Below are 12606 nucleotides of genomic sequence, written 5' to 3' on the forward strand. Positions count from 1 at the left end.
TGGCATCCTCGATGCCCTGAGAAAAGATCTCTGTCCTCTCCCTAATATCCTCCTGAAGGTATTCGACCTGATGTTGCAGGTCTAGCCTCAAGTCCGCCATGTGCTTCACCACCACTCCCATGGCCTCGGTGTCTCTCTGAGACCTCGCCAGCTTGGCTTCTGCAGTGCGAGAAGCCACTTCAGTAGTGCGGGAAGCCTCTTCAGCAGCTCGTGCCCACCTCGAGCTCCTTTCCGCTTGGGCTGCTAAGGCATGAATGGAGGAGTTCACCTACCAAAAGGAAAAATAAAGAGAATGTTAAAAGAGCAATAGTGAGAAAGGTAATAACAAGGAGCCCGACAAGAAGTCGCTGACTTACCACCATGGCATAAGAGGCAGCATGCCCGGCTACGTGGTTCAAAGGAAGCTCGGTCCACGCCACGACCTCCTCAGGGTAAACGGCCTCCCTACTTTTTTGAAGAGTGTGGTTCGGCGATAGCACGCTCCTGAACTCGCCTTGGCCTCTCGAGCCTGAAGGCCCAGCCCGGGTATAAGCAGCCTCAGTGTAAGGGTCCCTTGCCGCTTCTTGTACATGAGGGGCCATGTCGGGCTCCCTAGGCATCAGGAAGACGAAGATCTCCAGGTCTAAAGGCAGAATGTGTTCGCAAAAGAGGGAGATAGTCCCAACCAAATTGCGGATAGAATTTGGGTGGAGTTGACCAACGGTGACGTCGAAGTGGTTCATAACCTCGATGATGAGAGGGTGGAAAGGTAGGCACAGCCCGGCGACGAGCTGGTCCCAGAATATCATGATCTCATCAGGACCGTATTCCCAAGGGAAGTCGCCCAAGGGTATAAAGTAAGTATACTCCCCAGGCAGGTTAAACTGGGTGATAAGGGAGTAAAGCCCCTCAAGCATCATGGTTGAGGGTCCAAACTTGTCTAACATCCGACCTCGACGGGAGGAGGATGCCAAACTACTCGAGGTGACTCGCCCTACGGGTTCGAACTCTTCCTCGAGCTCTTCATCGAGCTCTACCTCGGAATCACTAAGGTCGTTGGGGGATGCAGCTCGATTTGTGGAACCTGCATCTAACCCCCTCGAGAAGCTGTCTAAGCTATCCGAGCTAGCCATAGGAAGGAAAGGAAGACCAGGAAGAAAGTACTGACTCACCTGGAAAAAGCTAATGGACCATGGAAGGTTGACGTGAGCTAAAATCTGGACGCGAGCTCAAGAAGTGAACGTAGGAGAATGGCAATAGAAAGCGACTGGGGGTCCCCCACTATTTATACCCACAACAACCAAAATCGACGGCTCTGATCGAGGCAAATTCAACAGCCCATGATCAAGTTGACCGCACGCCTCCTAAGACCGAGATGTGACTAGTCGCACGTCTTTGGAAACTGAAGCAGCACCGGCACACATCTCCCAACATTGAAGGCAGTAGTGGCGCGTTTTTCAAATTCAAAATAATGCTCGTTGTCACGTCTCCCAGCATTGAAGGCAATGGTGGCGCATTTTTTTGAATTTGAAATAACGCCCGCCATCACATATCCCAGCATTTAAAGACGGATTGGCGCGTTTTTTGATTTTTTGGCACTCGAGGAATCCGAAAATCTCCTGACGTAAGCACACTTTGCGCCATTAGTCAATCGGTTTGAAGTACGGGTCAAATCCACCCGTCACCTCGCGAACTCCCTGCGCTAGGGCAAGACCCTTAACGCGAGGAGTGGGGGGCAATTGATGGAGGAAGATTTGGCCCGACCTCTTGGCCACCCAACATGTGGAAGTGACCGAGGGTGCTCGGCACGACAGTGCTCAAGGCACGAGCTCCGAGAAGAGGAGCCCCGAGCTCCCCCAAGAGGAACTCGTGACCCAAGCTCCCCAAAAGGAGCCCGAACCATCCTTTGACCCCGAGCCTTGCATGGAGCGCAAAGGGCAACAACCCGAACTGACCCACCCCAGGGCAATTCAAGCCACACTTCTATCCGAACTCAAGACTTCACCTTGCACACCACTCCAGCACTTCGTCTCCAGGCCGCCGAACTGAACAACCGTACCTGACACCAAAGGAGTCTGTATCCTGAGGCGGCGCACCTGACTGACTTAGGATCTGACGCTTGGCAGCCGCACTTCAACGGCCACCCACCACCTCCATCTCCAGTTACAGAGACGGCTCCGACAGAGAGCAATGACGGTTGTCTGCCCCAGCAGAAGTGATGACACCCGAGCTGGCAGAAGTGCAGAAGTAATGATACCCGACCTAACAGGAGCTTGGGAGTGAGTGCACGAAGTGGTTATAAAAGGCCCTCTTCCCCCCAAGAATGGAGGTACGTGATAACTTTGTGCCATCTGGTTTTTTATCTTGCCTTCGAGGAAATACTAACTTGAGCTTTGGAGCACTCTCACCGGGCTCCTCCCCGGAGACCACTAGCTTTCTTCCTCGTTTTAGGCACCTTTTGCTCCAGTCAGAGGCAAGATCGTTGACAGCTAGGACTGACCGGATTGTGCTCCATCAATTGTTAAATGGTGTATTAGAGAGGAGGAACCAGACTTTATTGGATATGGTCGGATCACTTCTCGTACACTCAGAGTTACCCACATCCTTTTGGGGTTACGCATTAGAGACCGCGATATACGTGCTGAACCGGGTTCCAACCAAATTAGTTTCGAAAGCTTCCTATGAGCTTTGGACCAGTAAGAAACTAAGTGTAAGACACTTGAAGATTTGGGGTTGTCTAGAACATGTTAAAAGAATGAGTGCGGACAAATTAGAATCCAAGACCAGTTGTTGCCTATTCATAGGCTACCCCAATGGCTCTATGTGTTACTTATTCTATGACCCAGGAGAATAGAAAGTGTTCTGTAGTCGACATTCCCATTTCTTGGAAGATGATTACATCCTGAACAATCATCGTCAAGAAGTTGTTCTTGATGAGGAGAGCTCAGGGGTAGTGGGAGATGTCCCACAAGCTCCAGTTAATAACCAACCTAGAAGATCTACCTGGGTTTCCAAGCCTCCAATTCATTTTGACTATGACTAGGATAGTTACTTGGTGGAAGCCACAACCAGTGAGGAGGATCTCGCGACTTATACAGAAGCTATGTTGGACATAGATTCCTTGAAATGGGTAGATGCCATGAGAGTTGAGATGGACTCAATGGAGACCAATGGAGTCTGGACTCTAGTAGATTCGCCCCCTAGGGTAAAAGCAATTGGTTGCAAATGGATCTATAAGAGGAAGAAGGGCCCCGATGGTAAGGTTGAGACGTACAAGGATTATCTTGTGGCAAAATGGTACACTCAGAAAGAAGGAATCAATTATGAGAAAACCTTTTCGTCGGTGGCCATGCTTAAATCCATTAGGATCCTGCTAGCTGTAGCAACGTACCATGATTACGAGATTTGGCAAATGGATGTCAAAATTGCGTTCCTGAATGGAAATCTTAGTGAAAATATCTATATGCAGCAACCGCAAGGGTTTATAGTTACGAGTCAGGAAAACATGGTATGTAAATTAAATCGATCCATATATGGACTTAAGCAAGTTTCTAGGAGTTGGAACATCCGGTTTGACTCTACCATTAAAAAGTTTGACTTTGAGAAAAATCCGGATGAGCCTTGTGTTTACAAGAAATCCAGTGGGGATAAGATTACGTTCCTGGTTCTGTATGTAGATGACATTCTACTCATTGGGAATGATGTAGGAATGTTGACTACAGTGAAAGTATGGCTTTCACAGCAATTCTCCATGAAAGATCTTAGAGAAACCTCCTACATACTAGGTCTTCGTCTCTATAAAGATAGATCGAAGTGGATAATAGGATTATCCCAATCTGCTTACATTGACAAGATAGTCAAGAGATACAGCATGGAGAACTCCAAGAAAGGAAATGTTCCTTTCAGGCATGGAGTCACTCTCTCCAAGAGTATGTCTCTCAAGACTCCCAAGGAGATTGAGGGCATGAAGGTCGTTCCCTATGCCTCAGCCGTAGGGAGCATCATGTATGCCATGCTGTGCACTCGCCCTGACATCTCTCAAGCAGTGAGTATGGAATGCAGATTTCAGTCAAACCATTGACAGGAACATTGGACTGTTATGAAAAACATACTAAAGTAACTTCAAAGGACAAAAGAGTTTTGTCTGGTATTTGATGGTAGTTCACTACAGATCTAGGGGTATACTGATGTCGACTTCCAGTCAAATCCAGATGATAGAAAGTCTAAATCTAGATACGTTTTCACAATAGGATCGTGTGATGTTTGCTGGAAAAGCAGCAAACAGGGGTCCACGGTGGATTCCATAACCGAAGCCGAATACATTGCCACAAGTGAAGCTACCAAAGAAGCCGTTTGGATGAAGAAGTTCATTCACGAATTGGGAATAGTTCCATCTAGCACATCACCCATTCCATTGTTGTGTGACAACACTAGAGTCATTGCTCAGGCTAAGGAGCAACGGGCCCACTTGAAGTCAAAGCACATCAAGCGGAAATACCACATACTGCGGGAGATAGTTGGAAGAGGGGGCGTCCTAAATCAAAAGGTAGCATCAGCGGAAAATGTAGCAGACCCATTGACTAAGTCACTAACACAGAAAGTGTTTGAGAAACACGTGGAAAGCATGGGACTCTGGCTTATACCAGATTGGACCTAAGTGAAAGTTGGAGTTGTTAGACAGTATATGCCCTTAGCTCCAATCAAAATGATGTACATTGTGACATTTAATATAAATGAATAAAGTACATATTTGATTCATTTTATTATAGTGTGTTTTTGTGTAATACCCTTAAAGTGGACACATATGAGACTCGTGTTAATTTAGAATTTTCATAGTTGTTGGATAGATCTAGGGAGATTTATCCTGCCAAGGCTAACACGGATGCACCACCAAGCTGGTTGGGGTGGCTTGTCTCAGCTGCTAGGGTGAGACTTGAGGTACACGCAATGTGGGTTTTCTTGAAACCCTGAACCAGACCAAAATTCCAGTATTGCCTTGGACCTTGGAGATAGATGGGCAAAACTAGAATGTTACACCTGACCCCTAGACTCGATTATGATACTTCACTAGGTGTTGGATTGGGTTGTCTTTGATATGCCAATCCGTGAGATCCTTAGAGGGGGTCAAAACTTGGGTATTTTAGGATTGTCCAAGAATTCATCTGAGTGGGTGATTATAGTGACAAGATCAGCCCCTTTGTTAGACAAAGTGAATGATCGGGGATGCACTCTCTCTGATGAAAACCAAAACTGCTGGTAGTCGATTTCAACCGTTGAAATTTGTTTTGCAAAATTAATTTATATAGGGATATACATACATATATATATATATATATATATATATATATATATATATATATATATATAGATAGATAGATAGATATATTATGGTTTCAAAATGTTTGCAAAATGTTTTAATTCCCGAGATCCATGTGAATAGAGAGTGCAGCATTGTACCTTGCAGCCGAGGGAGAGGTGCTCCCTTGTCGGGTAGTGTTTGATCATTATGGGCTGAGTGGTTAAGTGTAAAACCATTGAGGGTAATACCTGATAGGCTAATCTTGCATCTGCCCACAGTCCTTGGGTTTTTATAAGGTGGCTTGACCCAATGACCATTTAGTGTAAATGTTGGGCCCATTAAGAGCCCATGGTGATGGACTTAGGGGTTCACTGTCTCTTACATCGAATTCGGCCAGGCCTTGTAACAAAGGCTAGGCTGAAATCATGTGGCTGATGTGTAGATCAATGTTTGGGTCCCACGCAATACAAGAAAATCCAACTGGGCAGTAGTTTGGAGGATAAGTGAGCACATAGACTATGGGCCTAAAGCCCAATTTGAATTGGCTTAATGAGATTAATTAAAGAGGGGCGGTTCTGGGATTTAGATCAGTAGATAAGGATAAGGGATTGTCCCTATGCACTCAGAGAGTCCAGATCCAATTAAAGATTTGGATCAGGAAACTCCTAATTAGATTAGGAGGGTTGATCTTTATCTGTAGATAAGATAAGGGATTATCCTTATCTCTTAAAGAGAGTCCAGATCCAAATATAAGATTTGGATTAGGAAACTCCTAGTGGGATTAGGAGAACCTCTCTTTAAGTCTATAAATAGAGGAGCAGAGCGAACCTCTAGTTGATCCATCAGTCTACTGAGTTAAGAGAGAGGACAACATTCAGTTTGACTGCTTCTGTCTTCTGCTCTTGCTCTCTCCTACTATTGTCACCATACCAGTTTGATCTCCACTATGGGAGTGATTAAGAAGGGTTCTTGATATTACCTTTTGGCAGAAAAGGTAATCAGAAGTCGTGCTCACTGTCCCTCTATTAGATTCTTATTAAAGATTCAAGTTCTTGTTGAAGAGCCATCCTACTGATTCTGCTTCATCCTGCACCGTGTCATCTTCGGTGGGAGCAGTCTTTGGATCTTTCCTTGGACGTGAACACCTTCATTGGAGGTTGTTGTTACTTCGTATCAGGTATAACCCTCCACTTCCTTTTGGTTTCAGATCTGGTCTGGTTTAGGTTCAAGATTGATCCTTGAAAATGCAGTTTTCTAAAATAGGGAATGTGATTCCTATGTAGGAGAGAGAGAAATTTTTTAATTTTCGCCCAATCTTCCTACAAGGTTCGGCCATCCATATGATGGATCTCTCATCCCTTCATATATAATATCATAGAATGTACACAAATTTATCTACATTTTTCTATAATTTTGTGTATTTTATTATTTAATTATAACATCATGTGTTTGATCCATTTGATATGGAAAATTGAACCATAATCCACCACTTGGATGGAAAAACACTATTTTGCTTTTTTGATTGATTTTAAATATTGTATTCCATTTTCATAATTAATAAAAGTAATTCTTATTTTCATATATTTTTTTGTTTAATATTATGAATACATAACATTAGAATTGTATCAAAATGCTTTATACAAAGCTTATATTTTTCTTTGAGTTTCTATATATTCTCTTAATATTTATTTCTCAATTATGACATCATAGATTGACTCATTTGACCTAGAAGATTAGATTGTTAACCTACCATCTAGATATGAAATTGTTTTCATTTTTAGACTGGTTTTAAATTTTGTATTTAATTTATATCACTAATAAAATAATTATTATTCATGGTACTTGTTTTGTATTTATATGATTAATATATAATATTATAGATATGCCCAAAATTGTTTTGTATTTTTTGTATTATTCCATTTTAAAAATTTTATTTTTAATTATACATCATGAGTTAACATGATAATGTGTGATTTGGTGCTCCCTGCTGGAGGACAGCTCGGGCGTCAGGCTAATGAGGTTGCCCGGCCAATCTGCAAGAAGATAGGTCAAAGTGTTCGGGGTGCTTTACCCGGTGTGGGTACTCCGATGCTTAAGTTAATGAATTGGAAATTTTAGAGAGCTGAAATCACGATTACTAGTATTTGAGAGCTAAATCGTGCGTACCTTTTCTCTTAGGGAGGAGATGAGACATTTATATATGCATTGTTTAGCGTGGGCTTCACGCACCGGGAGTGACATGATGCATGCAAAGGAGGTCAGTGAGTACGTCTCGCAAGTTGCCATCTGGACCTCAATCAGGTCGACAAGTCATCGAGGGAGGTCACGCCTCACACCGAGGTCACTTCAACCGGTACTGACAAGGTACCATAGGTCGGCAAGTCCTCAAGGAGGTCGCTCCTCACACCAAGATCCATTGGACCGGTAACGATGAGGTACCACAGGCGGCCCTAGATGAGGTGTTGCTAGTCACCCTACCAAGGTGCCCGAGTTGTGAATGAGGTGCTTGGACTAGTTCCAAGGTATGCCACCTTGACTTAGTGGGATCTACAACTATTCGTGTGGTGCTGAGGTGTCATGTGGCGGTCCTGTCGTGCCATGTGTTGCTAGGTCAGTGGAGGGCCAAATCTGCCCTCATCAATTTCCCTCCACACTCGAGTCGAGATCAGTTCAATGAAGAGTGTAGCTTGTTTAAGATGAGGCCCGACGTGACCTGCTCTCTATTTCGTTGGTTGTATGAAATCCTCTCTGAAGTCTTCCTTTCCTCCATTTCTTTTCTTTCTTTTTTTATCAAGTTGGCAATGAGATACCTTTGTCCTTTGAGATCAATGTAGTGTAGTAGCGACAAAGTCAAAAACACTGTTAAGCTAGATAGATGAGGGTCGACTTGCATAGGTCGACCTACTTGTTGCCAATGCGTTTCAATGTCGGCTAGGAGGCCTCGATGCTAAAAGCAATTTGGCTTATCCTTAGAATTCGATTGGGTCAGGATGCCAAAGTGGTTACTCATAATTTTGACTGTCAAAATGATGTCGAGATGTCGAACTACCGATGTATCCCAAGGTTGGCATAGGGGGCCTTAGGTAAAAGCAGTTTGGCTTCCCCTTAGTAGATTTTCATCAACATGCATGTATTGCGAGTCAGCTCATCCAGGTTGCCAAAGTGGTTATAATTTAGGCCGTTAAAACGATGTCAAACTAGATAGATGGGGGCCGACCTGCATAGGGTGGACTACCTGTTGCCAATGCGTTTTGAGATCGGCTTAGGGAACTTGATGTTGAAAGCGGTTTTGGCTTCCCCTTAGAGTTCAATTTAACCAGATCACCAAAGCGGATGGTCATTCTATAGTAACTTTAAACGCAGCTGCATCTATACCATCACATAGGATTGACTCTCTCGGGTTTGCGTTCGCAAGTCAATGGCGCACATGTGCTACTCCACTCCTAGAACTGCTAGCCATCCACTCCGAGAGCCGTGGGGGCTCACCTTGAGTGGATCGCTCAACTGTCTACAGGTCGCCTATCCTCACGGGAACCATGAAAGGTTCAACCTGTGAGGCTGTTTCCACATTCAGCTCGCTACCCACTCTCACAAGAGCCATGGAGGGCTCGATCAATAGTGAGTCTCTGTAGTTGGGCTAGGAGACAATCTAGGCCAGACCATTGAAGCTCGTCCAAGCTGGTTGTTTAGTTTCTACCCCCTTGTGATTTGGACCATCCAATTTGTTCAAATTTATTTTAATTAGATTGGTTTCAACCCAAGCCCAATCCATTGACACTTATATTCTTATCTTATACCAATTGACCGGATATTGGCTTAATCCTACCAAATCCAACATAAATGTATTACTGAAAGACTAGGTTTAGTCCAATCTAATAAATATTTTGGATCGGATTGGTCCAATCCAGTGATCCACTATGCCTTTTTGGTCCGTCCAATCCGTCCAAATTAATTTTGGATTGGACAAGGTCTAGTCCAAAACCGGTCCATTGACACCATTACTAGTAGGTACACCATTGTAAGCATAGTGAATGAGCACACAATCAATATTCTAGACCTATATCAAAAGTTGAGTCCACCCCTAGGGTAGGCTGGGGGTATTTTAAGGGACAAGTGTCAAAAAAGGGATTTTTATAGTTCAGTCCACCCCTAGGGTAGAACCAAGGTTCAAAGTATCGACACATATCGGCCTGTATCGGTTGATACGTATCATTCCGGGACCTCCCCAATACGCCCCTAAAGTGGGTGTATCGGGGTATTGACCAATTCAAGGGGTGGAGGAGCCTTAAACCGACCCCCGTGAACCGGTTTTAAAAAAATAAAAGAAAAGTAAAAAAACAGTATCGATATCGCCTGATACACCCCTACCAGGGCATTGGGCGTATCGATATTTTGAACCTTGGGTGGAGCTAAGATTTCTAGGGGTGGACTGAATCCTGCTCATGGATTGATGCCAAATTTATGGGAAGGATGCAGTTTATTGGGGGGCTACTAATAGACTAGGAGGGGGCTGCAATTTCAGATTTCTGAAGTGGATTGCATTCTTCGAAGTGCTTACTCAATGTGCTCATAGTGTGTGCCTACCTGATCTGGACTGCAAATGGGGGCCCTCAAGTCGCCTAATCCTATGATCTGTTCTGTCGACTGATTTTTTTCTGTCGTGCTGGCCCATATGGCTCAATTTGGAAGGAGTACAAATGGAGTGCAAGACCTTATGTTTTGTATATATTTGCATTTGTACTCTCTCCAAACTGAGCCATAGTTGGTGAAGTAGTGGTTCACGGTGTGGATGCGACTTGGGTGCAACTAATCAATATATGCAGCTCATCTCCAATTCATTTACTTCTTCTCAAAGCATGCATGGTGAGAACTGAGAACATTGAGTGCTTTCAACTTACACGAGCCTCTCTCTCCATATTTTTCTTGCCAATTGCGAAGCTATAGACTAAAGATAAGATTCATGGTATAAGATTATAAGAAATCCATTTTGCACATTTGTTATTTGCAGATGACTTGTTGTATTTAGTCGAACTACATTGGACTAAACTCACAATATTCTGAAAATTCTTCAAAGGTTTGATAGTTTGGGCCAGCTAGTGAATTAGCAGAAATCTAGCCTCATGTTTGCGATAACTTACACCACAGAATAAGGGGCGGTTCCTAAAAGTGAAAGTAATGAATGGTCAGGAGAAGTATTTATGTTGTGTTTGGTTTGAAGTAAAAGGTAGGGAAAGGAAGGGAAAGACAGGGAAATCAATACAAGATTCGTACATGTTTTCCTTCCTTTCCCTACCTTTTCCTTAAAATCAAACATAACCTTAGGGAGTGTTCACTTGGGTATGTAAAAAGGTGGAAGTTTTTAATTAAGGTATACAATCAACTTAATGGCTGGAATGCTAATAGTTTACACCAACGTTTTCGAACCGCCGTTGACCTGGATGGTGGGACCGTTCAGCTCGGGAACCGTTTAGGCAATCGGTTCCGTTTTACCCCAAACCCGGCATTTGGTTAAAAATGTTAAAAAAGTCAACAAACTATTGACCCAAGCGGTCGAACCGTCGACCCGTTGACCTGTTCAACAGTTTTGAACGTTATTTATTTTTTAATTATTTTTTAATTTTTTTTAATTTTGTTGTTAGAACGGGCCATCCATTCAAACCGAACGGTCGAACCGTTGATCCAGAAACTGGTGGCTAGAATGGTTCTATTTCTAGGTCATTTTTTAAAACGTTTGTTTACACTTTGCTGATCGGGTGATCTTGGTGAAACATGTTTTGTCTGCATTACTGACATATATATATATATATATATATATATATATATATATATATATATATATATTATACTATGTGTATTTTGCAATTGCTGAAAGATACCTGTAATGCCATAAAACTCAACAATATTGGGAAAATCTTTGATGCCAGAAAGACATGATATCGAAGAGGTTTTGACCAATTACAACCTCGAGTGTATTAGATGAAAACTCACTTGATTGGTTACTACTTGTATCATACTGGTTGAAAATTTAATTACTTGTAAGTTCTTCCGGTGCCATGTCTTTTTCGGCATCATAGTCGAACCCTAAAACAATACCCAATTTTATTTGGAATGGGGATGAACTACGAAGCTCTATTAATGGTCAAATGAAAGATTTTGTGCTCACCTAAGTGTTTTGGAGGGTTAGGGATAAGAAGGATGAAGTGTTTTAACTTGACTTTTATCTGAAAAGGGAGGAAATTGTAGTATGTATGAATGAATAAACCAATGATAAAGGACTAAATTAGACGTGTAAACAAAAGGACTCCATGGCCCAATGGATAAGGCGCTGGTCTACGGAACCAGAGATTCTGGGTTCGATCCCCGGTGGAGTCGCTTTAGTGAATGTTTTTCACTTCTAAATATCAAATAAAAAACCTTACTTGTTTACCATACTATTTCTTTGCATTTTATTTTATTGCATCTACGATATTGGTATAACCAGATTGTTCCTCTAATAGAACTATGGTCAATTAGTAATTCTAAGAAGTGACTTGTAACCTAAGGACAAAAATGGTTTGGCCTTTGGGTTGGTTTTTAAAACATTGTATCAATTAGGTATTGGTGAATATGGTTCAAGCTAATCCAATCATCTTATGTGTATATGGGCTAGGGTTGGGATTATGTTTTTATCTACTATTTTTTTAGTAGTTTTTATTTTTGGTAAAAATATAGAGAACCATAGTTGTCAAGGTCAAGGCGAATAGGATATGGAATCTATAAATATTCTATACTTTCTAAACTATTTTATAAGTTATATTTGCTTACTATCAACATATTACACCAAGCATCATCAATAAAATCTATCAAATAAGTGTAACTTTCATATGAAAACATAAAATTTGAACATTTAAACTAACACTTCGACTATCAATAAAAGAAATAAGCAATCATGAAAATGAGCAAATAGATATGATATCATAATAGATATGAATACTAACCAAAGCCAACTAAGTAAGAGTAACAAGTCTAACATGGCAACTACACTAAAAAAGTAATAATTTAGTTTCATAAAATCATACCTTTTAGAAGATTGAGTGTTGACTTTAAGTTTTGCAACTTTGCTTTCAACAAGAAAATAAATTAAAATAATCAATAAGAATTAAACTTTGCCATTAAATGGAAGAAGCACTACAATAAAAAAATAAAAAAGTTCTATAAGAATTCAATATCAATCTTTTAAGGATTCAAACACATACCCCGATTGATGCTTGATAGTTTATGTAGGAAGTAGCCAATTAAGAATCAATAAGATGAAAGTCATGAAACCATGATGTAGTACAAGAGAAGGC

At 42.0% G+C, this 12606-nt stretch overlaps 1 non-coding gene across 1 annotated transcript; it reads left to right on the top strand.

Annotated features, from left to right (window-relative positions):
* Window positions 1–11577: 11577 nt before the first annotated feature.
* TRNAR-ACG (transfer RNA arginine (anticodon ACG)) lies at window positions 11578–11650 on the top strand. Its single transcript has one exon. It is a non-coding gene; the product is annotated as a tRNA-Arg (tRNA).
* Window positions 11651–12606: the final 956 nt, after the last annotated feature.

Source organism: Nelumbo lutea, chromosome 2 (assembly GCF_056320005.1).
Source record: "Nelumbo lutea isolate HS-2025 chromosome 2, American lotus-T2T, whole genome shotgun sequence".
In the NCBI taxonomy this organism is placed as follows: Eukaryota; Viridiplantae; Streptophyta; class Magnoliopsida; order Proteales; family Nelumbonaceae; genus Nelumbo; species Nelumbo lutea.